Source organism: Papio anubis, chromosome 4 (genome assembly GCF_008728515.1).
Source record: "Papio anubis isolate 15944 chromosome 4, Panubis1.0, whole genome shotgun sequence".
NCBI lineage: Eukaryota > Metazoa > Chordata > Mammalia > Primates > Cercopithecidae > Papio > Papio anubis.
In genome coordinates, this window is record NC_044979.1 from 127,619,781 (window position 1) to 127,643,668 (window position 23,888).

The following is a 23,888-nucleotide window of genomic DNA, read 5'->3' on the forward strand; positions in this document are numbered from 1 at the left end:
ATATTACCTCTGGTAACAATATTCCACTGAGAGAAGGGATTACAAAAGATGTCATTGTACTATGTTACCCTCCACTATGCTATCCAATAGTATATTGTGACCATCAGTTACCTACAACATGGGATAAGGTGGGATAGGTTAATGGTGGTGGTAAGATGCATTTCATTCAATGGAAAATAGTCTTAAGACATTAAAAACAACTTTGTTCCATTAAAATAAATTAAGTTCAAATAATATGTCGAAAAGCATTTTAAACTCCACAGTATTTCATTATTTTTATGTGTAACTAGTAAAACAATTCACTTCTAAGATTCAAAATGTTTCTCTTCTCCTACAATGCATAATCATATTATCCTGAACAACTACCTCACAAATCACTTACTACACTGTTATAAAGGGCCTCTCCACCTAGAGTTTCTTCATGTGTCTTATATTCAAGTGTCCTTAGTGTTCCATGGAAAAGTGTATTAATGGTGCAGATGTCTCCGAGCTCTGATGCAGAAACCATTAACCACGTGCTTTCACATGAGCACTAGAAATGACAATATAACATCAAGAAATTTGTGAGTTTACTTGACATAAATATTTGCTTTTCAAAGTAATTATAATTATTCCAATCCCCAAAAGTATAATTTGAATGTAATTTATAACTGTCCAAAGAGAAAATCAATCTCCTTCTCCATTTAAACTTACATACAAGTAAGCAACCTATTTTAAATTATTATCTATAGTCAACACTGATTAGAGCAATGTCTCAAATTCTTACTGCCTTGGTGCTTTCTACTGTCAATCTATAATGTTTACTTAGGCTTGGTTTCTAATGTATTTTTCACAGTTCCTAAATCTGTATAATATATTCTAGTAGAAACTCTCCAGTGTTTTCTAAGGTATATGTATGGAACAGAAGTTTTTCCACATTTATTACATCCATAGGGTTTCTCCCCAACAGAAAGTCTGAGGAACTCCCGGAGAGTTTCCCTTCAGTATAAATTTTCCAGTGTACAATACAATCTGTGGTATAAGTAAGGTATTGTGCCTTTCTTTATATTTGCAATGCTTTCCTTCACCAAAATAATCTCGTGCACATTAAGGGTTCTATTTTGTGAAAGATCCTGCTACAGTCATTACATTAATACCACATTTATTTAGGATGAAATCATGTAGATTGTGATGTCAGCATTCATTAATGGTTTTGCCACATTTTTTACCTTGGTAGGGTTTCTCTCCAGAATGAATTCTTACTTATGTTGAGCATACAAATTAAATTCATACATTCTTACAATTGTAGGGGTTCTCTATCATGTGAATTATCTTATATCTAGTAAGGACTGTGGACACAAGATTTACTTATTTCCTTATAATTCAGGGTCTCTCCAGCATGAATTCTTTTACGCTTGAAAAGGTCGAGGTGAACCAGGCCAGTATGCCTACACATTTTCACATTTACAGCGTTGCCTCCAGTACGAATTCTTGTGTCCAATAAGATGGTTCTGGCTAAAGGTTTTCATGTCTCCACATCCAGTACTCCAGCACCCTTTGCTCTAATGATTGAGCTATGAGAAAGTTTGTATATTTTCTGCCTATTGTAGGTGGGTTTTCCATGTATGAATTCTCTTATGTCCATTAAGATGAGCTCTGGTTGTGTTGTTTTGCTACATTCTTCACCACAGGGTATTTCAGTATAATCCTTTGTTTTTAGTCAGGATTGTCAAGCAAAAGCTTTTCCACATTCCTTCACACTCAGTGTGTGTTTTCTCAGCAAGGAATTCCCTTGAGCATTGAGAAAGTATGAACCAGCTTGTGTGTCTCTATGGTGGGCTTCACATGAGTTTCTTCTAGTATGGTTGGTTTTAGTCCAGTGGGAGATGTAAGCTCCCAGGAAGGCCAGCCACATTCTTCTACATGTAAGGTTTCTTTCCAGTATGAATTCTTTTATGTCCACAGCAGTGAGTACCAGATTAAGTGCTTTGCTATTTTCATTTGTGCCTCCTGCCAGTATGAATTCTATCTATTTTGAGTAAGGTTTGAGAAATCCAGTTAACGGCTGGCTACATTCCTACATTTGTATGGTTTCTCTCCCAGGCGAAAAATTCTCTCGGCAAGGGATTGATAACTCAGTTAAAAGCTTTGCTACATTCATCGCATTGGAAGATTTTGCTAAGAGTAGTTGATAAATATTGGTTAAGTCCATTATAACCTTTTTTCTGTCCCTTACACTCACCCACACTTCATGTCCAGTCTTCTTGTTTGAATTTCTCAGTGCCATAGCTTTCTTATCTCTCTCAGTGTCACTTTTGGGAATAAATGGGTTTTATGCTTTGCCTAGTAAAAGGTCTGGAGTAAATGAGAGGATACAGCTAAAAAGAAATAAAATGAATTGTACCTAATTGATTAGATCTCAGGAGAATACACTTTATAAAATATGTTATAAAATTATACTGGCACAATAAGATGGTATAATACCACATGCCTAAATTCCTAATAGATGCAAAATATAACAAAAAATATATATTGGACTAAAATGCCTTTGTAATCGAAACGTTAAGAGGATTGCAGTGCCATAGATGAGAATGATGCTAAGAGCCACATAAAAGACAATGGAACATTTGTTACATTTACTCCACCTCTCCCAACACAGAACAATGTCTTTGGCAAACTCAACCCCATTCTCCTAAAAAGGAAAAAAAAAAAAAAAAATGTTTCACCCAAATTTTATCCTACCCCCCTGGCTGCTTAATGCCGCATAAAGAAATGGTGCTATACTTTGAAATGACAGGGTAGTGTCTGTGAGAGGAAAAGGTAAATGGATTTTAAAGCAGCAGAGACTGCAGGAATTTCACAGATAAACAGCCGGCATAAATGTAATCCAATACAGGCTCTTAAGCAGAAACATGGGCAAATCCACATAACTCAATAAAGGGAACACAAATCTAGGGAAGAGACATCTTAAGAATAGGTTTGAGAAATTCTCAATATCTATCCTGGTAAATTGGTGTCAGACACTGCAGGAAAGAAAGCCACTTTATACAGACTGTGATAGGTGGTTATTTATTTATTTATTTATTTATTTATTTATTTATTTATCTATTTTTGAGATGGAGTCTGGCTCATTTCTCAACCAAATGTTAGAATGTATACAAAGTATCAGACTAAGATGGCCCAATCAAAGAAACAAGTATGCAGAAATCAACCGTAAAGAAATTAAGCTGTATAAATTATCTGAAAAAATCAACAGAACCATCTCAATTATGCTCAGTGTTTAACATGGGAACACAACTAAGTGTAACTAGAAAAATAAGAATATCAACAAAATGACAAAAAGAAACAAGTTTTAGAGAAGACATACAAAAAATGACTGAGAAATTATCTAACAAAGAAAACACAAAACCAAAGATCAAACTCCAACTGGGATAAAGAGACATTACAATAACATTTATAAGAGAAGCAAAGTTTGGTGTCAGCAGTAAGAATCTTGAATGCAGAAAGACAAAAGAGATGAATCAATGGTATGCATGCTCCTGCAAGATATTAGTGGATGAATAAAATCCTTTGTAAAGAGAGACGGTTAGTGAAATCTTTTTCAGTAATTATTCATAATTTTTAAAATAAGATTTTAAGATAACTAAATGCTGAGAAAGTACATCAGCAATATATAACTGTCCTACAAGAAATGTAAAAGAAGTCTTCCTATTCAAAAATTTAAAAATAATAGAAAAACAAACCAAACATATAAAAAATATACGACCCTCTTGGAAAGATATGCACGTACAATAAAAAGTGAAACTTTGTAGTATTCCTGATAATTAGGCATAAAGTCAATTGTGCTTTAAAATCTGAAAAGATATCATGAAAAATTCAAAACACCCTTTTAATATATGATATACTTAGTGATGTATTTGCAAGTTAAGGGTAGATACCGAGCAAGAGATTTTGTATGCAATCATTGAGGCAAGTTGTTACCAGTTTAAATTATACAGCCAACTTTGGTTAAGAGATTTTATGTAATTTATATGTGTCTAGCAAAAGAAAATGCAGCCATAATAACAGAAAAAATAAAAGCAACAAAGCACGTCACTACAAATATCAACAAGACAATAAAGGAATACAAAGTGAATAGGGATGCTGCCGAAAATAACAGTCAAATAAAACAATAAAATGGTAATTGTAAGTCATTTCCTTTCAGAAAAGTATTAAAATATGCATGGACTAAACTTCCCAATCAAAAGGCAAATATTACATAAAGGGATTTTTTTTTTAATTTTAGAAAACAGGGTCCAATCTAAGGCCAAGGCGTCTCCAAGAGACTCACCTAGATCTAATACTGATGCAACAGACTGAAAGTGGCAGGATGGAAAGATATCCCATGCAAATGTTAACTAAAATGAGAGGTGGAGAATTATATTAAGTCAAAAGCTGTCATATTTTATAATATATAGTTTAAGTCAAAACACACGAGACAAAAAAGGATATTATATCATAATAAAACGGGTAATTCACTGGGAACCTACTTTTATCTCCTATCAGGTTTTCCAAAAATATAAAGCATTTGAACAACCAACCTACATGAAGACCTGAGCGAAAAAGGAAGGAATTGAATCCTCTATTAGATTGCCTTGCTTAATCCTACAACTCTATGATTCTTTCTCATTAAATATATTAGTAGTTATTTCATAACTTTGTCAAAGTGTTGGTTAAGCTTTGGTATTTTAATGGGTTCCAACCAACTGGTATCCCCATCTCCAACTCCCCAATAAACCACCACCTCCATCACACCTTTACACTATTTCCCAATTAGCCCCCTGGTTCCCATACATCATTTCAATACCACAACAAAATTGATTCATACTAGCACCATAGATGCCTAAGAAATAGAGACTGTCTGAACTATCTTGCCTGCTATCATCTAATCTTAATTGCCCTCCCATTCCTACACAGCCTGTATATAACAGATGAAATCAATAACCCTTCTCTCACTGTTAAAACAATTGGACATCAATGGTATTGAAGCTACGAGTATACAGATTATGAAGAATTAAGCTTCAATTCTTATATACTTCCAACAGCCAACTTAAAATCAGATGAACTTCAACTCCTCGAATTCAATAACCAAACAATCCTCTCAATGGAAACTCCCATCCGCATGTTAATCTCCTCCGAAGATGTCCTGCATTCATGAACTATTCCCTCATTAGGGTTCAAAGCAGATGCAATACCTGGACACTTAAACCAATTTGCCTTAACCGCTATACGACCAGGCCTCTACTATGGACAATGCTCAGAAATTTGTGGATCTAACCACAGCTCTATACCCGTTGGGTTCCAGAACCAGTCCCATTAAAACGTTCAAAACTGGTCTATATCCTCCATTAATTTATAATCTCTACTGTAGCTACCAGCTGCTAACCTTCTGTGCCGAGAGAGAAATCAAATACACCTCTGTATGAACGCCCCAAACCAGGCAATCTTTCATAGATCTATATATATATTATTATATCAATAATCATAACTTTTATTCTCCATTATTCAATTAAAACTATCAAAGTTCATTTTAAGTACACCCTTCTACACACACCAAAAATAATACTCAGTAAACACAAACATTACAAAATAATGCTTGAGAACTAAAATGAATGAAAATCTGTTCACCTCATTTACTGCCCTGATAATCCTAGGTTTACACACAGCAGCACTAATCATCTTGTTTCTCACCACACTCCTTCCAACCTCCAACTATCTAAAATCTAATAATAACCAATTGATTTTCCTATTCAACAATGATTACTAGTCTAACTTGTTCTAAAACAAGTAATAATTATATTACACATTAAAGGACAAATCTGATCCTTTATACTACTATCCCAATTCTCTTTATATTGCCTTACTCTAATCTCCTCTTTGGGCTTTCTACCTGACTCTTAGCTCTATACTCCAAATTTACCTAACTGTCAATAAAACATAGGTATAGCAATCCCCTTATGAGCAGGCACAGTAATCACAGGCTTCTACTTTAAAACTAAAAACTCCTTAGCTCACTTCCTACCACCAGGCACACCCAGACCACTTATCCCTATACTAGTAATCATCGGAACCATTAGTCTACTTATTTAACCAATGGCACTAGCTGCACGTTTAACAGTCAACATTACAGCCAGTCACACATACACTTAATTGGAGGAGCTGCACTAGTATCAACTATTAACCTTCCCACAGCTTCAGTCACCCTTATTATTCTAATTCTATCTTCGCTGTGGCCCTATCCAAGCTTATGTCTTTATGCTATTAGTAAGCCTTTATTTATATGACAACACATAATGACCCACCAAACACACACCTATCATTTAATCAAACCCAGTCCTTGGCCTTAACAGGGCCTCTCAGCCTCCCACAACATCCAGCCTAGGCTATACGATTTCCTTAATTTTAACTTCTATTACTCTTTTTAACCTTTAGGCTCTACTAAATCCAATACATATTAATTGACTATATATCAATGGTGGTGTGGGATATCTGAGAAAGTACATTTCAAGGTCACCATACAACAATTGTTCAAAAAGGCCTCCGATATGGAATAGTCCTATTTGTTATCTCAGAAGCATTGTTTCTTGCTGTCTTTCTGCATCATCTCTACCATTCTAGCTCCAAAACCCCCACCCAAGAACCACAGCATGACACCGACCCATGCCACTCCTAACTCCGTGATGCACCCTCCCGAACATCCGCATTACCTGAACCGGGCTCTAAATTACTGGAGCCCATCATGTTCAACAGAAAACAATCGAAACAAAATAATCCAAGCATTGCCTACCTTAGGTATTTACTTCACCCTCCTACAAGTCTCAGAATACTTTGAGGCTCCCTTTGCTATTTCTGATGGAATTTATGGCTCAACATTCTTTATAGCTACAAGCTTTCACGGACTTCATGTCATTATTGGATCAACATTCCTACCATCTGTCTCCCTCAATTAAATGACACTTACATCTAGCCATCGCTGGCTCTCTGCAGCTTCGCCTGATATTGATAATTTGTAGATGTAGTATGACTATTCTGTATATTCTATTTACTGATGAGGATCTTCACTTTAATATAAACAGCACCATTGACTCCAATCAATTAGCCTTGACATCCAAGAGTAATTAACTCATTACCAGCCCCAGCAATCAAACAATCTCTAATGTCTATCACTACACAAAGTTATTACATCTTTAATCCCAACCCAATACCTACAAGAAAACCCCACCTAAACGCAGATCTGACCCAACCAAAAGACCCTTCCTGCAAAAATCCTTCTGTGCTCATCACATCTCTACCTGACCTTAAAACTGCCCTACTACTACTCTGCCATGAGCCCTTCAAACAAGCAACCTGACACTCAATAACTGTACACAGCCCTGAAAATAGTCATCATTTTAGTCCTAGGTTTAATTCAAGTGATTGTGCCTGTATGGATTAGATTGAATTGAATTAGATAGTTTAAGCAAAATCAATGATTTCTTGGACTTTATTAGATTATGAGATTACACTTAGAAGGAATATTATGATTGGTCTATCATAAATACTCCCTTTATAACCTTTAAATATCCATTCCACCCCTAGCATCTTATAATAATTTTACTCCTCCTAGTATTTATTGCCTGTGAAGCCGAGTGGGTTTCGCCTTTACCAGGGTTTCAGTCTCCCAACATGTATGCCTAGACTATGTACATAACCTAAATTTACTTCAAAAATTATTATTCCAAATAAATTATACTGCTACCAATAACATGACTCTCTTAAAACTCTCATAATCGAATCGGCTAAGACTATTATTCACAGCCTAATCATCAGCTTCATTGCCCTATTATTTTTAATCAATCTAATGACACCTTATTCAACTTCCTCATTAACCTTCTCTTCTGATCAGTTGACATCACTCCCTTCTAATCTTAACAGCCTGACTTACTACTCTGCAAAATTATAGCAAGCCAGTACCACCTCTCCAACAAGTCACTCCCATGGAAAAAAGCCCCATTCTCATTGATTCCACACCCTTTTAAAATTCATGGCATCCAAGCAGCCAGACAACTATTAATTATATTTTATATTCTCTTTAGCTAAGCACCTCTATTCCCTCAAAAATCTTTAATTATCACTGCCCCTCTCTGGGGTAACCAACCAGAATGCCTCAATGCAAGTTCATATTTCTTATTTTATACACTAGTGGGATCTCTCCCCCTACTTATTATACTTATTTATACTCAAAATGCCCTCAGTTTACTGAACATGATAATAATATTTAATACCCAAGAACTATTAATTTCCTGATCCAATAACCTTACATGATTAGCATGTATTATGGGTTGTATAGTAAAATTATCCCTATATGGACTTCACCTATGACTTCCTAAAGCCCACGCAGAAGTTCCTATTGCCAGCACAATAGTACTTGTAGCGGTTCTCCTAAAACTAGGCAGCTATGGCATAATACGCTTACCCTTATCCTCAGCACCCAACAGAATATACAGCCTACCCCTTCCTCATGTTATCCTTATGAGGTATAGTTATGATAAGCTCTATTTCTCTATGACAAACTGGATCTAAAAATCACTTGCCAGATATTCCTCTATGCCGCTGCACTTGCTGGCTATGGCTATTCTCTATTCAAACTCCCTAGTTTTTACTAGTGTACTATCTACAAATCAAATCTGACCCTACTCTCTGGTCCTTACTTATTCTGCCTTGGCAACCCACAGCCAACTGGTCAGCCTCCTGAGGTCCTGTAGCATCACCCACCCATCCCACACTGCTACAATTTTGATGACTTGTAGCAATCTTACTGACTTTGCCTTCTTAGGGCCCTAACATTAATCTTGCACAGGAGAAACCCTTTTTTGTAATAGTGGCTTCATTCTCCTGATCAGCATCACTTCCATTATGTTTTATAGGACTTCATTATATTAAATCGGCAGCCCTTTAATTCCCTACACATGTATCACAACACAAACATAAAACACTTACATATTACATTAATAGTATTAAACTTCCTTTATATTGAGAAAAATATACCAATACTTATGCACACCTTGCACCTATTCCCATTATCCCCAACCTAAGAGATTATTATATAGGTTTTCATACCCTGTAAAGATACTCTTTAATCAAAAACATTTAGATCAGGGTTCACTGATAGAAGTCTGCAACTTCTTATTTACTTCAGGTAAATTATGCAAGAACTAACTCCTGGGCCCTATGCCTAACAACATGTATGCTCTTAGAGGATAAGACAATCACACCATTACAGGAACCAAAAATACTGGTGCAACTCCAAAATAAAAGTATAATCATGCATTTTTTCCAATACTATAACCTTAATCCCTTTAACCTTACCTGCCATTACCATCTCAATCAACCCCAAAGAACTCTAAAAATCTTATATTACGTGAGGGCTATCTATCTCGGCTGGCGCGTAGACTCCAAATGTAATCCTAAGTACTTTGGGGACGGGATCTGAGGCCTGTGAGATCTGAGACCATCCCTGGCCTGATAATGTGAAACCCTTGGGTTTCTACTAAAAAATATGTACCCCACTGGTGAGGTGGTGGCGTGGCCTAGTCCCAGCGCCACTCGGGAGGCTGAGGCAGGAGGAATGCATGTGAACCCAGGAGGTGTGGAGCTCTTGCAGTGAGCTGAGATCCGCCACTGCACTCCAGCCTGGGCGACAGAGCCAGACTCCGGCCTCAAAAAAAAAAAAAAGAAAAAAAAAAAAAAAAAAAAAGAAAATATCTATCTCATGCACCTTCACCATTAGCCTCATTCCCACAATTTTTGTATATATAGACCCAGAAGCCATCATCTCAAACTGACATCCAGTAACAATCCAAACCCTCAAACTCTCATTAAGCTTCAAACTAGGCTACTTCTCCATAATAGTTATATCTCAGTAGCACTATTTGTCACTTGATCTATTAGAGAATTCTCAATATGATACATAAAATCAGATCCTAACATCAATTTTTCAAATATTTACTTATTTTCCTCACCAAAATATTAATTCTAGTTATTGCCAACAATCTTTTTCAACTTGTTATTGGATGAGAAGGCATAGGAATTAGTCTTTTTTACTAATTGGCTGATGACAGAGCTGAGCAGATGCTAATACAGCAGCCCTCCAAGCGATTCTCCCAGCAACTGTGATTATGATATTAATTTCATTTTAGCTATAGCATGATTTCTCTCCTCCAATATATGAGAACCTCAACAAGCATTTATCCTAAATCCTACCCCCGATCTTCTTCCATTAATTGGCCTTCTCTTAGCAGCAGCAGGAAAATCAGCTCAATTTGGCCTCCACCCCTGACTTCCTTTGACCATGGAAGGCCCAACCCCAGTCTCAGCCCTACTCCACTGTAGCACTATAGCTGTAGCAGGAGTTTTCCTGCTTATCCGCTTCTACCCCTTAATAGAAAATAGTATATTAGTCCAAACCCTTACCCTGTGTTTAGGGGCTATTAACACCTTATTTATGCAGCAATTGTGCTCTAATACAAAATGGTACTTACCAAAATCGTAACATCTCCCCATCTCCCAAGTCAATTCATAGGCCTTATAATAGTTACAACTGGCATGAATCAACTACACCTGGCATTCCTAAGCACATCTACACTCCACGCCTTTTTAAAACCCATATCATTTACATGTCCAGATCCATCAATCCATAACCCTCAAATGACGAACAAGACATCCGAAACAGGAGGACCACCAAAGACCTTTACCCCTACTCTCTCTCCCTCCCTTAATGGCAGCCTGCACTCTACAGGCATGCCTTCTCACAGGATTTTTACTTCTAAAGATTCCCATTATCAAACCGCAAACATATCATATACCAATGCCTGAGCTCTCTACTACTTCTATTGTTACTTCCTGCACAAGTGTCTATAGTATCCAAATTATTCTTTGCCTCCAATAGGACAACCCCATTTCCCAACTCCTAATCACAGTGCTACTGATGAAAATAACTTTCTCTAATAAACCTAATTAATGCCTTTACAGTCAGCAGTCTTCACTGATTTCATTACCAAGAGCATAATCCCCACCGTCCCCCCAAACAACAATACTAATTTCCTAAACTCACAGCACATGGGGTAATCCATCCAGGGACTTTACTGGCAATGGAACTTAGTTTCTTATAACTAATAATCTTAAGATGTTTATCCACGCAAAATATTCAGCTTCTCCCAATATATTAGGATTCTATTCCAATCACAGTTCACTCACACAACCCTACCTAAACCTATCTACAAGCTAAACGAACCACACCCCTGCCAGACCCACCTGACCAGAAAGTCCCTACCAAAGACACTCTCTACAGACCCAAATCACAGCCTCCATTACCATAACCACTCAAAAGAGGCCTAATTGTTTATTTCCCCCTTTTCATTCCATCCCTCTAACTCATCCCAATCTATCCATACTTGAGTAATTTTAATTGTAACATAAATACTTCAATAAATAAATGTTCCAACTAGCAACACACTCAATCAACATCTATAATTATATATAGCACCTGCGACCAGAATCTCTATGAATCAGCCCTGGGCCCTCACCCTCAAAGATTATTCAACTTCCCACACTCATAAAATTAACTATGATCACCAATTCCTACCTACTCTACTATTCAATGAATACACACTAACCTCTACGAGAGCCCCAATAATAAAGTTTCTAAAACTTCAATACTTGATCCTCATTACTCAGGGTATTCCTCACAGCCGCATTACTACAGTGGCAACTAAAACAACCATCATCCCCCCCAAATAAATCAAAAAGACTATTAATCCCATAAAAGCCCCACCATGGTTCAACACACAATAAATATCCCTACAGCACTACAGTTGTCGAACCCTAAGCCCCCATAAATAGGAGAAGGTTTAGAAAAAAACCACAAATCCCATAACAAAAGAACACTTAGTAAGAAAAAAGCCTATGTCACTATCCCACATGGATTATAGCCATGACTGATATGAATAGCCATCATTGTACTTCAACTATAAGAATACTAACGACCATTATATGTGTGCTCACCAATAAAACCATTAATCATCTAATACATTGATCTTCCCCACACCATCTCCACATTCTGTATATGATGAAACTCTAGCCTACTTCTGTACCCGCTTAATCCTCCAGAGGATCATCATGAAAGCATTTCTGGTCATGCCACTACACACCGGAGCACTTCAATTGCTTTCTCTTCTGTTGCCCATATTAACTTAAGATGTGTGGGACTCACGGCTGAAGAGTCCATGGCTTTCACACTAATGGCTCTTCAACATTCTTCGTCTGCCTCTTCCTACACGTTGGTGGAGGCTTATATTATGGGTTACTCTATACGTAGGGAAACAGAAATATTGGTGATTATCCTCCTACTCACAACTACAGCAGTTAAATAGCATTTATAGGCTATGTGCTCATGAGGCCACATCATTCTGAGGCTTACAGTAATCAAGCAAACCTATCAGCCATCCTATATACTGGAACTGACTTTGTCTGACTAAACCCATGCGACTCCCCGCGCACGTTCCAAATTCTTCACCTCCCATTTCATCTTACCTTTCATCATCATAGCCCTAACAATTCTCCACCTTTTATATTCCTGCCACCAAACAGGTCTAACTAACCTTTAGAAATCCCACCATCCAACAAAAGTCACCTTCCACCCTTACTACAACCAAAGCTGTCTGTGGCTGTTTTAATTTCTTTTTTTCCCTCCCTCCCTTTTAATAATCTCTTAGTATCGTTTCTCACCTGACCTCCTGAGGACACAGATAATTACCTTAGTCAACCTCCTAAATACCTTGCCCCACATTTCTCAGTGTCCCAGAGTGATACTTTTATTTGCATACTCAATCTTACAGTCCATCCCCAAGCAAACCAGAGGTGTGGCCTGGTCTTTCTATTATTCCACTCTCCTTTCTAGTAGCTATTCCTGCACTCCACACATCCAAACAACAAAGATAATATTCCATTAAGGCACACATCTGTTCTTGAATCTCAGCCTGACCTACTAACACCACATGGATCGGAGGACAGCCAAGAACATCCTTTCACTAATGGATATGACAGCATCTATGAGATATTTCTATTATTCCTTTTGTTCCTATACCACTGGCATCACTGCCCTAATCAAGAATAAATTCATTTGAAATGAAACTGCCTTTGTAGTATAATCCAATACGCCAGTCTTGTAAACCAGAAATGGAGAGTCCCTCTCCCCAGGCACCCAGAGAAAAAAGTATTCCCATTTCACCATCAACACCCAGTTGAGACTTAAACTATTCCTCTGCATTCTTCGCACCCATTTTAATTTCTATACTGACCACTGTGCCACCAATACATTAATACTTTTATGTACTTCTGCAGGTGCATTACCGCTAGTCCCAGTGATTATATAGGTAATTGCTAATAAGCGCATTGTGCATAGTATATTCCATAGATTAGATGATATTATAAGCTTTGCTCCACATGCATGCGTAAGCAAGTGTCTACAATTTCTTAACTATCATACATAGCCACACTTCTATATACAGAACTAGTTCTACAATTTGATATCACTCCAGTACTCAAAATTCTTCATATATTACATAGTACATTCATTTGTTCATTGACAGTACATTTCAGTCAAAACCAATTTCGCCAACACATGGATATCTCCTACCACCTTTGGTCTCTAATTTACCAACCTCTGAGAAATCATCATCATCCCACTCGGCTGTTACCTCCTCGCCTCAAATGGCCCGGAATACTCGGTGACTGTACTGAAACTACCTGCATCTGGTTCCCACCTCAGGGTTTGTAAAACTAAGACTGGCCCACATGTTCCCTTAAATAAGACACTTTCGATGGACTAGTGACTATCACCCTATTAACCAGTCACGGGAGCACTGTCATGCAACTGGCATTTTAACTTTTTGGGGATGCTATCACTCACCATCGCAGAAGGTCTGGTCCCCTTGACATCGGCTGTAGTTGTACTTGGATTTGATTTCCACCAAACCAATTGTAGAAGTCAGACTTAATTCCCTCAGGTAATCCCACTGACCAGCCTCCCAAAGTGCTAGAATTGCAGGCTATCGTCCAGTGCTTTTTTAATTGGAAAAAAAGATTTTTGCACAGTGGTCACACTCAACCCAACACTTGGGGAGGCTGAGGGAAGATCATGGAGTCACAGGAGTTCAAGACCAGCTCAGTAAATATAGAAACCACTTTCCTCAAAAATACAAAAATGAGCTAAGTCTGGTGGTGTTTGGCCTGCAGCCCAGCAGCCCCAGAAGCATTTGGGAGGCTACGGGAAGGATTTCCTGCTTGAGCCAGGAGTTTGGGGCTACAGTAAACTACATCTTAAGGCAGGGTGAACAACGGTGCCTCCCGGCCCTGCCCGGAGCCCTCACCTCCTGCAGCTGCCAGGGGTACCACTGCTCCTTAATGCCCCGCTTCGGTTGTCCAAGTCGGAGCAGAAGCTCCAGAGGCCACCCAGCCTCCTGCCCAGCCTCCCAGGGGCAAGGCTGCATCCTCACTCTGCAGCCAAAAGTGCCGCAGAGCCATACAAAAGTGGCCAGAGCGCCGTCCAGGCCACCCTGTCCACCGGGTCACACTTTCCGCTCCACGGCTAGGCCGCCCGCTATCTGTGGGACTAAGAGCAGCGGGGCTAAGAGCAGCACGGGAGGAGCCCAGCGGAAGGGTTGCATTAGGCGCCTAGGGCCGTCCAAGCCATCTTTGCTGAGGACAAGTGCCAGGCCTGCAGGGGCAGGGCGGGGCCCGGTGCTGCCCAGTGGGAACTGGAGCTGTAACCCCAGGCTATGCCTTTGGGTAAGCGGAACCCTCAACCCCAGCCAAGAAGGGCAGGTGAAACCCACAGACCTGGGCCGGGCTGCAGGCCAGGACAGAACTCCTGAGATCAGTGGGATCTCTCGTTCATCAAGGAGCACCTTCTCTTGCCTTCCACAGCAGGAATTCGAGCAGGCCCCAGCCTGTAGCATCCATGCCTGTCAGATGCAGCCACTTGAAGAGAAGAATGTTCTTGGGATGGTGCCATAGCCTTGACCCTGGGCCTCTGGGGCCGGACCCTAACCAAGGAGCCAGGAGCCCTCTCTTGGGGTTGCAGGCATATGAAGATACAGGGAGAGGGGCCAAATGCAGTGGCTCATCCCACTTTGGGAGGCTGAGGTGGGCAGATAACCTGAAGTCAGGAGTTGGAGACCAGGTTAGCCAACCTGGTGATACACCTGTCTCTACTGAAAATGTAAAAAATTAACTGGGCATGGTGGTGCATGCCTGTAATCCCTAGTTACTCGGGAGGCTGGGGGCAGGAGAATGCAGCCTGGAAACCCAGGAGGAGGAGGTTGCAGTGAGCACAGGGTTCCACTGCACTCCAGCCTGGTCCACAGAGTTAGGCTGTCTCAAAAAAAGGAAAAACCAAAACAAAACACTACATACCTCCTACCGAATTTGCCTGCTAGGAAATTCCTTGTGAGCCCCGAAAACTTTACTGAACTCTAAGTCATTCCTCTGCTCATCTGAGACAAATGTGCATTTGATTGAACCACCTTGACTGGTTCTTTCTTTTCTTCCTCCTCGGCATTTAATGCAGGAGCCACTGCCACTGGCTATTTCTTTCTCCTCCTCTTCCTCCTTTACAGGTGTGATCCCACACACACCTCAGCTGCTTCCCTCCTCTCTCTTCCATTTCCCTTCCTTCTTCCATTCCATTCCATTCTTCCTTCCTTCCTTCCTCCTTCCTTTCCTTCCCTCCCTCCCTCTTCCTTCGTCCACCCACCTATTTCCATTTCCTCCTCCTCCTCCTCTTTTACAGGTGTGGAATTCCCTTTCAGCTGTTTTCCTCCTCCTCCTCTTTTACAGGTGTGTGAGTCACCCGCCTGGCTGTTCCTCCTCTCCCATTCCACCTATTCCTCCTTTCATTCCATTCCATTCCATTTCTTCCTGCCTCTACAAGCATAAGGCCATTCCTTCAGCTGTTTCCTCCCTCCCTCCTCTTTTAGGCATTAGCCAAGTCCACCACATACTGGCTGTCCTCCCTCCTCCTCCTCTTTGCTACAGGCATTGTTGAGACCCACTCACGCCCTGGCTCAGGCTCCTCCTCCTCCTCCTCTTTACAGGTGTGCTGGAATCCTCAGCCTGGCTGTTTTCCTCCTCCTCTTTTACAGGTGTGAGCCACCCGCCTGGCAATTTCCTCCTCCTCCTCATCTTTTACAAAGGGTGTGAGTCCACACTTTCGGCCTGGCTCGATTTTCGGCCATCATCAGCCAGTTAGCGGACCGTTGCGCGTAGATTGTTCCATCCTCATCACCAGCATCTACCAGGCATGGGCCAGATCGCTGAAACGAACCATCACTCATCATCATCATCATCATCATCATCATCTTTGTGCAGCGAGATATGCGCCTGAAACGTTTTATCATCATCCATATTTTTGCGGGCGGTGCCGCCTGGCTGTTTCATCATCGCTCATCATCTTTTGCATTACCGTGAATAAAGTTAATTACTGGTACGAACCATCATCATCATCATCTTTTGCGGTAGACCGCCCGCCCATGGTGTTTCATCATCATCATCATCGCGCGGTAGCGGACCTGCCGCGTCCTGAGCGAACCATCCCTCTTCCACCATCCTTCCCTCTCCATTCCCCTCTTCTTCTTCCACCTTCTTCATTTCCTCCTCCTCCTCCTCCTCCTCTTTTTATGTGCAGACCCACCGCTTTCCTCCTCCTCCTCCTCTTTTACGGGCGTGAGCCACCCGCCTGGCTGTTTCCTCCTCCTCCTCCTCCTGTTGGATTATTAATGAGATCACCCCCTCCTATTTCATTCATTCCTCCTCCAACAGGTGCTTTCCTTCCATTATTTCCTCCACCCCTTCCGTCCCTGCTTTCCCTCTTCCATTCCCTTCCTTCCACCCTATTTCCCTCCCTCCTCCTCCTCCCTCTTTGGCCATGAACTCTGCATTCCTAGCTTCATTTCCCTCCTCCTCCTCCTCTTTTACAGGCATGAGCCATACCGCCTGTGTATTCCTCCCCTCTTTACAGGTGTGTGAGTCACCTCGCCTGGCTGTTCCTTCCTCCTCAACAGGTGTGAGCCATTGCACATGGGTGTTTTCCTCCTCCTCCTCCTCTTTCCTTCCATTTCCTCCTCCTCTTTCCATTCCACTCCTCCTCCTCCTCTTCCTTCCTTTGTTTCCATTTCCTCCTCTTTACAGATTATGAGTCCACCGGCCTGGCTATTCCTTCCTCCTCAACAGGTGTGAGCCATTGCACATGGGTGTTTCCTCCTCCTCCTCCTCTTAAATCTATGGCGCCAAGGCCAGGGTCAGCCTGGCTGTTTCCTCCCCTCCTCCTCCTCTTTTACAGGCGCCAGACCACCCGCCTGGCTGTTTCATCCCTCCTCCTCTTCCCTGGCAGTGTAGACCACCTCATGTTTCAGGCTCCCTCCGCCTCCTCTTTTTACTGGTGTGAGGCCACCATGCTGTGCAATTCCTCTTCTTCCTTTATAGGTGAGATATGCCTTCGGTGTTTCCCTCCTCCACCGGGCATGGAGCCACCCCTCACCTGGTTCTTTCTTTTCCTCCTCCTCCTCTTCCTCATTTAAAGGTGTGAGCCACTGCTCCTGGCTGTTTCTTCCTCCTCTTCCTCAGCTTTGCAGTGACCGCCATTGCCTAAGCTGTTTTCGTCATCCTCCTCCCTTCTCCTTCTCCTTTACAGGAGTGAGCCACCACGTCTGGCTGTTTCTTCTTCCTCTTCTTCATTTTTTTTTTTTTTTTTAAGACAGAAGCTTGCTCTTTTCACCTGGGCTAGAGTGCAGTAGAGGCGATCTTGGCTCACTGCAACCTTCACCTCCTGGGTTCAAGCAATTCTGCCTCAGCCTCCCCAGTAGCTGGGATTACAGGATCCTACCAGCACACCCAGCTAATTGTTGTATTTTTAGTACAAACGGGGTTTCACCATGTTGGCCAGGCTGATCTCGAACTCTTGACCTCAAATGATCCACCAGCCTCAGCCTCCTACAGTGCTGGGATTATAGGTGTGAGCCACCATGCCCGCTTGGGTATTGTTTTCTTTTTAATGTGTTAGCTGAGGTCTTGCTATGTTGCCCAGGCCTCCCAAAGTGCTAGAATTACAGGCATGAGCCACTGATCCTGGCCTGAGGTCACTGTGATACCCTGTTTGAAGGGGATGGGGCCTGGACCAGGTGGAGGCTATGACAGGAGCCCCTTCTTCCCTTCCTATCTATGATTCTCATTGCCTTTGCCCAGTTTTCTCTGCTTCCATTTTATTTTTTTAAGTTTTGCTTTTAGAGACAGGGTCTCACTGTGTTGTCCAGGCTGGAATGCAGCGGCGTGATCATAGCTCACTGCAGCTCCACTCCTGAACGTAAATGATCTTCTCACTGCAGTCTTACAAGTAGCTGGGACTTACAGGCATGCCCCACCATGCTGGACTAATTATTTGTTTTATTATTAGGTACAGGTAATAACACAGGAGTCTCCCTGTGTTGTCCAGGCTGGTCTCAAATTCCTGTCCTCAAGCATCCTTGCACCTTGCCCTTCCAAAGTGCTAGGATTACAGGCCACCCCGCCCTGCCTCTCCAGTCTCTGACTGTCCCCACTGGCCAGCCCTGGAAAGCGCAGCAATGAGGGAGCCAGGCTGGGGCAAGAAACACGCAGCAGCGTCCTCTTGTGCCCACTTTATATGGGGCCAGGCATGGGAGGACCTAAGCCTGCTGTGCCTGCAATAGTGCCCGCACCTGGCAGATCTGCCTGTTGATGTCGGAGCACGCAGTGCCACCCAGGGCACGATACTGCCCCACACTGTGCCCACAGTCCCACACGTGGCTCATGTCACCTGAGAACAGGGGGCTGGGGAGAGAGGAAGAGGTGGGCCAGGACACCGGGGCACCCTGGCCTCCAGGCACGCAAGCTCACCTATTAGAAGACAGTGTCGGGAAAAGGGTGTGCCGCACCTGATGATGTGCAGCTCCTGCAATGACAGCTGGTTGAGGGCGACCCCTTTGGACTCAGCCATGAACACGGCTTTCCCAGAGGCCTTGTGGGCCTTGCAGAATGGCATCTGGGTGCTGGGGAGGAAGGTGGCACTGAGGCAGCTTCCTCCACGCCCTGATCTGCCTCCATTGCCTGCGCCTCTTCCTTTTTTTTTTTTTTTTTTTGATACAAAGTCTCACTCTGTCGCCCAGGCTGGAGTGGTGTCCCGACCTCACCTCACTGCAACCTCCACCTCCCAGGTAAAAGGAGCCCGATTCTCCTGCCTTAGCCTCCTGAGAAGCTGGGATTATATGACTGTGCCACCACGTCCAGTTAACTGTTGTATTTTTAGTAGAGATGAGGTTTCACCATGTTGATCAGGCTGGTCTCGAACTCCTGACCTCAAGTTACCCACCCACCAAGGCCTCCCAAAGTGCTGGGATTACAGGTGTGAGCCACCAGGCCAGGAACCTGCACCCTGAGCTCCCCTACCCTCTGAGGGGCACCCCATCTCCTCAACCTCCCCCTGGCTGATACACACTCACCTCTTTGCAGACCAGGTAGTAGGCGAGGTCAGCCAGTATGTCAGGGTTGAGGGCCTGTCCTATGTTCTCTCAGTGAACCTGGGGGCACAGGTGGGCAAGTGGTGAGCCCTGGGCACCCCGCGGGTCTGAAGCTGTCAAACCCAGGACCTGTCCCTCTGCCAGGATGTCCCTGGCTTGGGCAGATCCTCTCTTACCCACTCGGCTCTGTCTCACTCTCAGCTTGAACCATCTTCTCCATAATTACTGATAATATTTACATACACTATTAACGCTTACTGGCCTGTAGGTTTTACTGGCCTTTATGTTTTCAAAGAGTCCTTATCTTTAGCATGCATCAGATGTTCCTGGAGGATTTGTTTTCTGTTGTAGGAGACAGGGTCTTGCCCTGTTGCCCAGGCTGGACTGCAGTGGCCATCACAGCTCATTGCAGCCTGGACTCAAGGGATCTTCCAGCCTTGGCCTCCTGAGTAGCTGGGACTACAAGCGCACCGGCACCATACCCAGCTAATTTGTTGTTGTTGCTGATTTGGGCTTTTTTGGGACAGGGTCTTGCTCTGTCACCCAGGTTGGAGTGCAATGGCACAATCATGGCTCTCTGCATCCTTGACCTCCTGGGCTCAAGGGATCCTCCCACATCAGTCTCCAGAGTGGCTAGGACCACATGTACACGCCATCATGACTGGCTAATTTAATTTTTTTGATTTTAGAGACAGGGTCTCGCTATGTTGTTCAGGCTGGTTTTGAACTCCTGGGCTCAAGTGATGCTCCTGCCTCAACCTCTCAAAATGGTGGGATTACACGCGTGAGCCACCAGGCATAGTGACTGGAGAATTTATGAAAAATACAAATTACTGGACAGCCATGGTGGCCCACACCTGTAATCCCAGCATTTCGGGAGGCTGAGGCAGGCGGATCACCTAAGGTCGGGAGTTTGAGAGCAGCGTGGCCAACATGGTGAAACCCCGTCCCTACTAATAATACAAAATTAGCCAGGCATGGTAGTGCGTGCCTGTAATCACAGCTACTCGGGAGGCTGAGGCAATCGCTTGAACCTGGGAGGCGGAGGTTGTGGTGAGTCAAGATCACGTCATTGCACTCCAGCCTGGGCAACAAGAATGAAACTCCATCTCAAAAAAATAAATAAATAAAATAAATATACATCCCTGGGGACCACCCCCAGAGTCTCTGATTCAACCATCTAGAGTGGGGCCTCACATCACATTTCTCAGGAGTTCTGAGGTGATGCTGGTGCTGCTAGTTGACTAGTTTCAAGAAACAGGTTTTTTTTCCCTTTGTTTTTAGGTGAAGTATTGCTCTGTCACACAGGCTGGAGTGCAATGGCGTGATCTCCGCTCACTGTAATCTCCAACTCCCCAGTTCAAGCGATCCTCCCACCTCAGCCTCCCAAAGTGGCTAGGATTACAGACACGAGCCACCGCACCTGGCCCATGTCCTGAGGTCTCACCTGCTGTCTGCCAATGACGAAGTAAACAGAATGATGCCCCGGGCAAGGTGGAGAGGGGAGGCCAGGAAAGCGGTGGGGCTCCATGGGTCGTACCTTCAGGCGGCGCTCATTGGCTGTGTGGATGTCCTCATCGTTGGAGTTGAGTTTGAAGGTGCCCTGGGCCCACTCCTCAGCCACCTATAGCGGGTAGCAGCAATGCCAGGGGTCAGGTGAGCAGGCATCAGCAGCCAAGAGGGCCCCTGCCCTGGTCCCACCCTCCGTGATGACTGACTGTTCCTGTCCAGGAGCTGAGTCCTGAAAGCGCACCCTGAGAAGGTGCATCTGGGGCCCTGCACACCTTTACCCATGAGCCATATGGGCCACAGGGGTCATTAAAAGATGGAGAGAGGTGGTCGTCAAGGCACCCAGTTAAACAGCACATGAGAATATACTTAGTTCAACGTGAAACCACAGACTGGCAACACTGCACTATTTGCTCAGGGATTTGGTGGGAGCCTGTGGCCACAGGGAGGGGGTCTCAGGTGGGGCTTGGGCCACGGCAAGTACCTTGTCTAGGCCATGTAGTATCCGGTCCATCTCGGCCTTGGTGAGAAGCCCTGAGATCACACCACTGGACTACAGCCTGGGTGACAGAGCAACACTGCATCTCAAAAAAAAAAAAAAAAAAAAAAAAAAAAAAAGGACAAAGTGAGTGATTAAACGTGGCTCTAAGATCTCACCCATACCCTCAATAGGTATTATTTACCACATGCTGTGTCAGATATTGCAGAGTACCTTGGAAGCAACAATAAACAGGACTTCCTTCTCTCTCCTGAGCCCACAGTCCTCAAGGCTGCAATGAGCTGTGATCGCACCACTGCACTCCAGCCAGGGCAACAGAGTAAGACCTTGCCTCTACAGAAGAAAAAGAAAACTCAGGTTCCAACCCAGGACTTACTGAATCAGGATCTCAGAATGCAGAGATCTGCCATTTCAAAAAAACTCCCTAGAGATTCTGATCAGCCAGGTGTGGACCAGATGAACTCTAAGCCCCCTTAAACCTTTGACATTCTATGAGTCTATTAAATCAAAGTGCAAAAAACGCTGAGTCCAAACTGAGCAAACAAATCCCATCTCCCTATGTGCAGCCTCCCTGGATTCAGAAAGTCACACTGCCTGGCGAGTAAGCAGGGAGAGAATTCTCATTAACCCAAAGACCATCTTTGAAAACAGACTGGCTGCAGCTGAGTGCGGTGGCCCACACCTGTAACCCCAGCCCTTTGGGAGGTTGAGGCAGGAGGATCGCTTGAGCCCAGGAGTTCGAGATCAGCCTGGGCAACATGGCAAGACCCTGTCTCTATTTTTTCAAGTAAAAAAACAAAATAAAAAATCCCACACTGGCAGCTCATGGTTCTTTCCAGCTGTTCCCATGAGCAGACTTCAGGACAAGGCCAGGCAAAGGTGGGGAAAATGGGGTGGGGACCCCCAGGCTCACCCTCTTGTCTGCTACATAGTTGGAGTTGGTCACAAAGGTCACAGGCCGGGAAGGGTCCAAGGCTTTGGTGTGAGCGATCACCATCCTGTCCACAAAAGGTAGAAGGCACAGATTCTGTCAGTCCAGGAAGGGCTCAGACACCCTCCCATCCTTTCTGTCCCATCTTCCCCCATCAGAACACAACACGGGGCCAGGCACGATGGCTCATACCTTTAATCTCAGCACTTTGGGAGGCCGAAAGAGGGTAGATCACTTGAGGTCGGGGGTTGAAGATCAGCGTGGCCAACATGGCAAAACCCCGTCTCTATTACAAATACAAAAATTAGCCGGTCATCGTGGCACGTCTGTATCACCAGCTACTCGGAAGCTGAGGCACGAGACTCGCTTGAACCCGGGACATGGAGGCTGCAGTGAGCCGAGATCACGCCACTGCACTCTAGCCTGGTCCACAGAAGAAGACCCTGTCTCAAAACAAACAAACAAACAAAAAGAAAAAAAACATGCAGCCACTGCTTTCTTCCCTAACTTGAGATGTATTTTACATAAGGGCACATGATCCTCTAGTCCTAGACCGAGCTCTCTAACATCACTCTTTCTCCCCCTGCCTCCGAATCCTATCCCCCCAGAGGAGCAGCCACCCTTCCAGGCACACAGAGCTGAGGTCAGTGGGCTGGACACTGCCAAAAATGAGGTTGACTCTCTGAAACAGCTCTTGAACACAGGAATGGATGGGTGCAGATTCAGGAGGGATATTTATTAATGCATCAAGCAAACAGGGAGTGCAGGCTGGGAGGTAGGCATGGGGCTTGGTGCGAGGTGCTCAGTAGTGGCTCAAATCGAAGGCCACAGGTCCTGGGCAGTGGGAATGGAGAAACATGCACAGAGAAATGGTGTAAGTGCCGGGCAAGGTGGCTCACGCCTAGAATCCCAGCACGTCAGGAGGCTTACTAGAGACCAGGAGTTCGAGACCAGCCTGGGCAACATAGCAAGACCGTTTCTACAACAAATGTATAAATTAGGGTGGGGCATGGTGGCTCACACCTATAATCCCAGCACTTTGGGAGGCCAAGGCAGGTAGATCACGAGGTCAAGAGTTCAAGACCAGACTGGCCAACATGGTGAAACCCCATCTCTACAAAAAAATACAAGAAAAAAACAACTGGCTGGGCCTGGTAGCACCTGCCCGTAATCCTAGCTACTGGGGAGGCTGAGGCAAGAGAATTGCTTGAACCCAGGAGGTAGAGGTTGCAGTGAGTCGAGATTGCACCACTGCTCTCCAGACTGGGCAACAGAGCAAGAGACTTTTTCTCAGTGGGAAAAAAATAAATTTAAACTTAGCCTGGCATGGTGGCACACATCTGTGGTCCCAGCTCTTTGGGAG

General features: G+C 43.6%; 1 protein-coding gene across 15 annotated transcripts in view; it reads right to left on the reverse strand.

Moving 5' to 3' along the window:
- Positions 1-23,888, reverse strand: part of LOC103881521 (beta-glucuronidase-like) — an 87,176-nt gene that overhangs the window by 59,161 nt on the left and 4,127 nt on the right. Inside the window, exons 1-8 of one of the 15 annotated variants that reach the window (XR_004183025.1) lie at positions 22,718-22,769; positions 22,508-22,592; positions 21,808-21,927; positions 21,580-21,673; positions 21,034-21,210; positions 19,569-19,646; positions 18,967-19,118; positions 2,309-2,357 (exon numbers count right to left, since the gene is read on the reverse strand). The gene's annotated coding sequence lies outside the window, so the exon portion shown is untranslated. Of the gene's footprint in view, positions 1-2,308; positions 2,358-14,905; positions 15,037-18,081; positions 19,119-19,568; positions 19,647-21,033; positions 21,211-21,579; positions 21,680-21,778; positions 22,593-22,717; positions 22,812-22,917; positions 22,973-23,888 lie in introns of those variants that run through there. The other 14 variants (XR_004183033.1, XR_004183028.1, XR_004183032.1 and 11 more) reach the window with 14 other exon arrangements.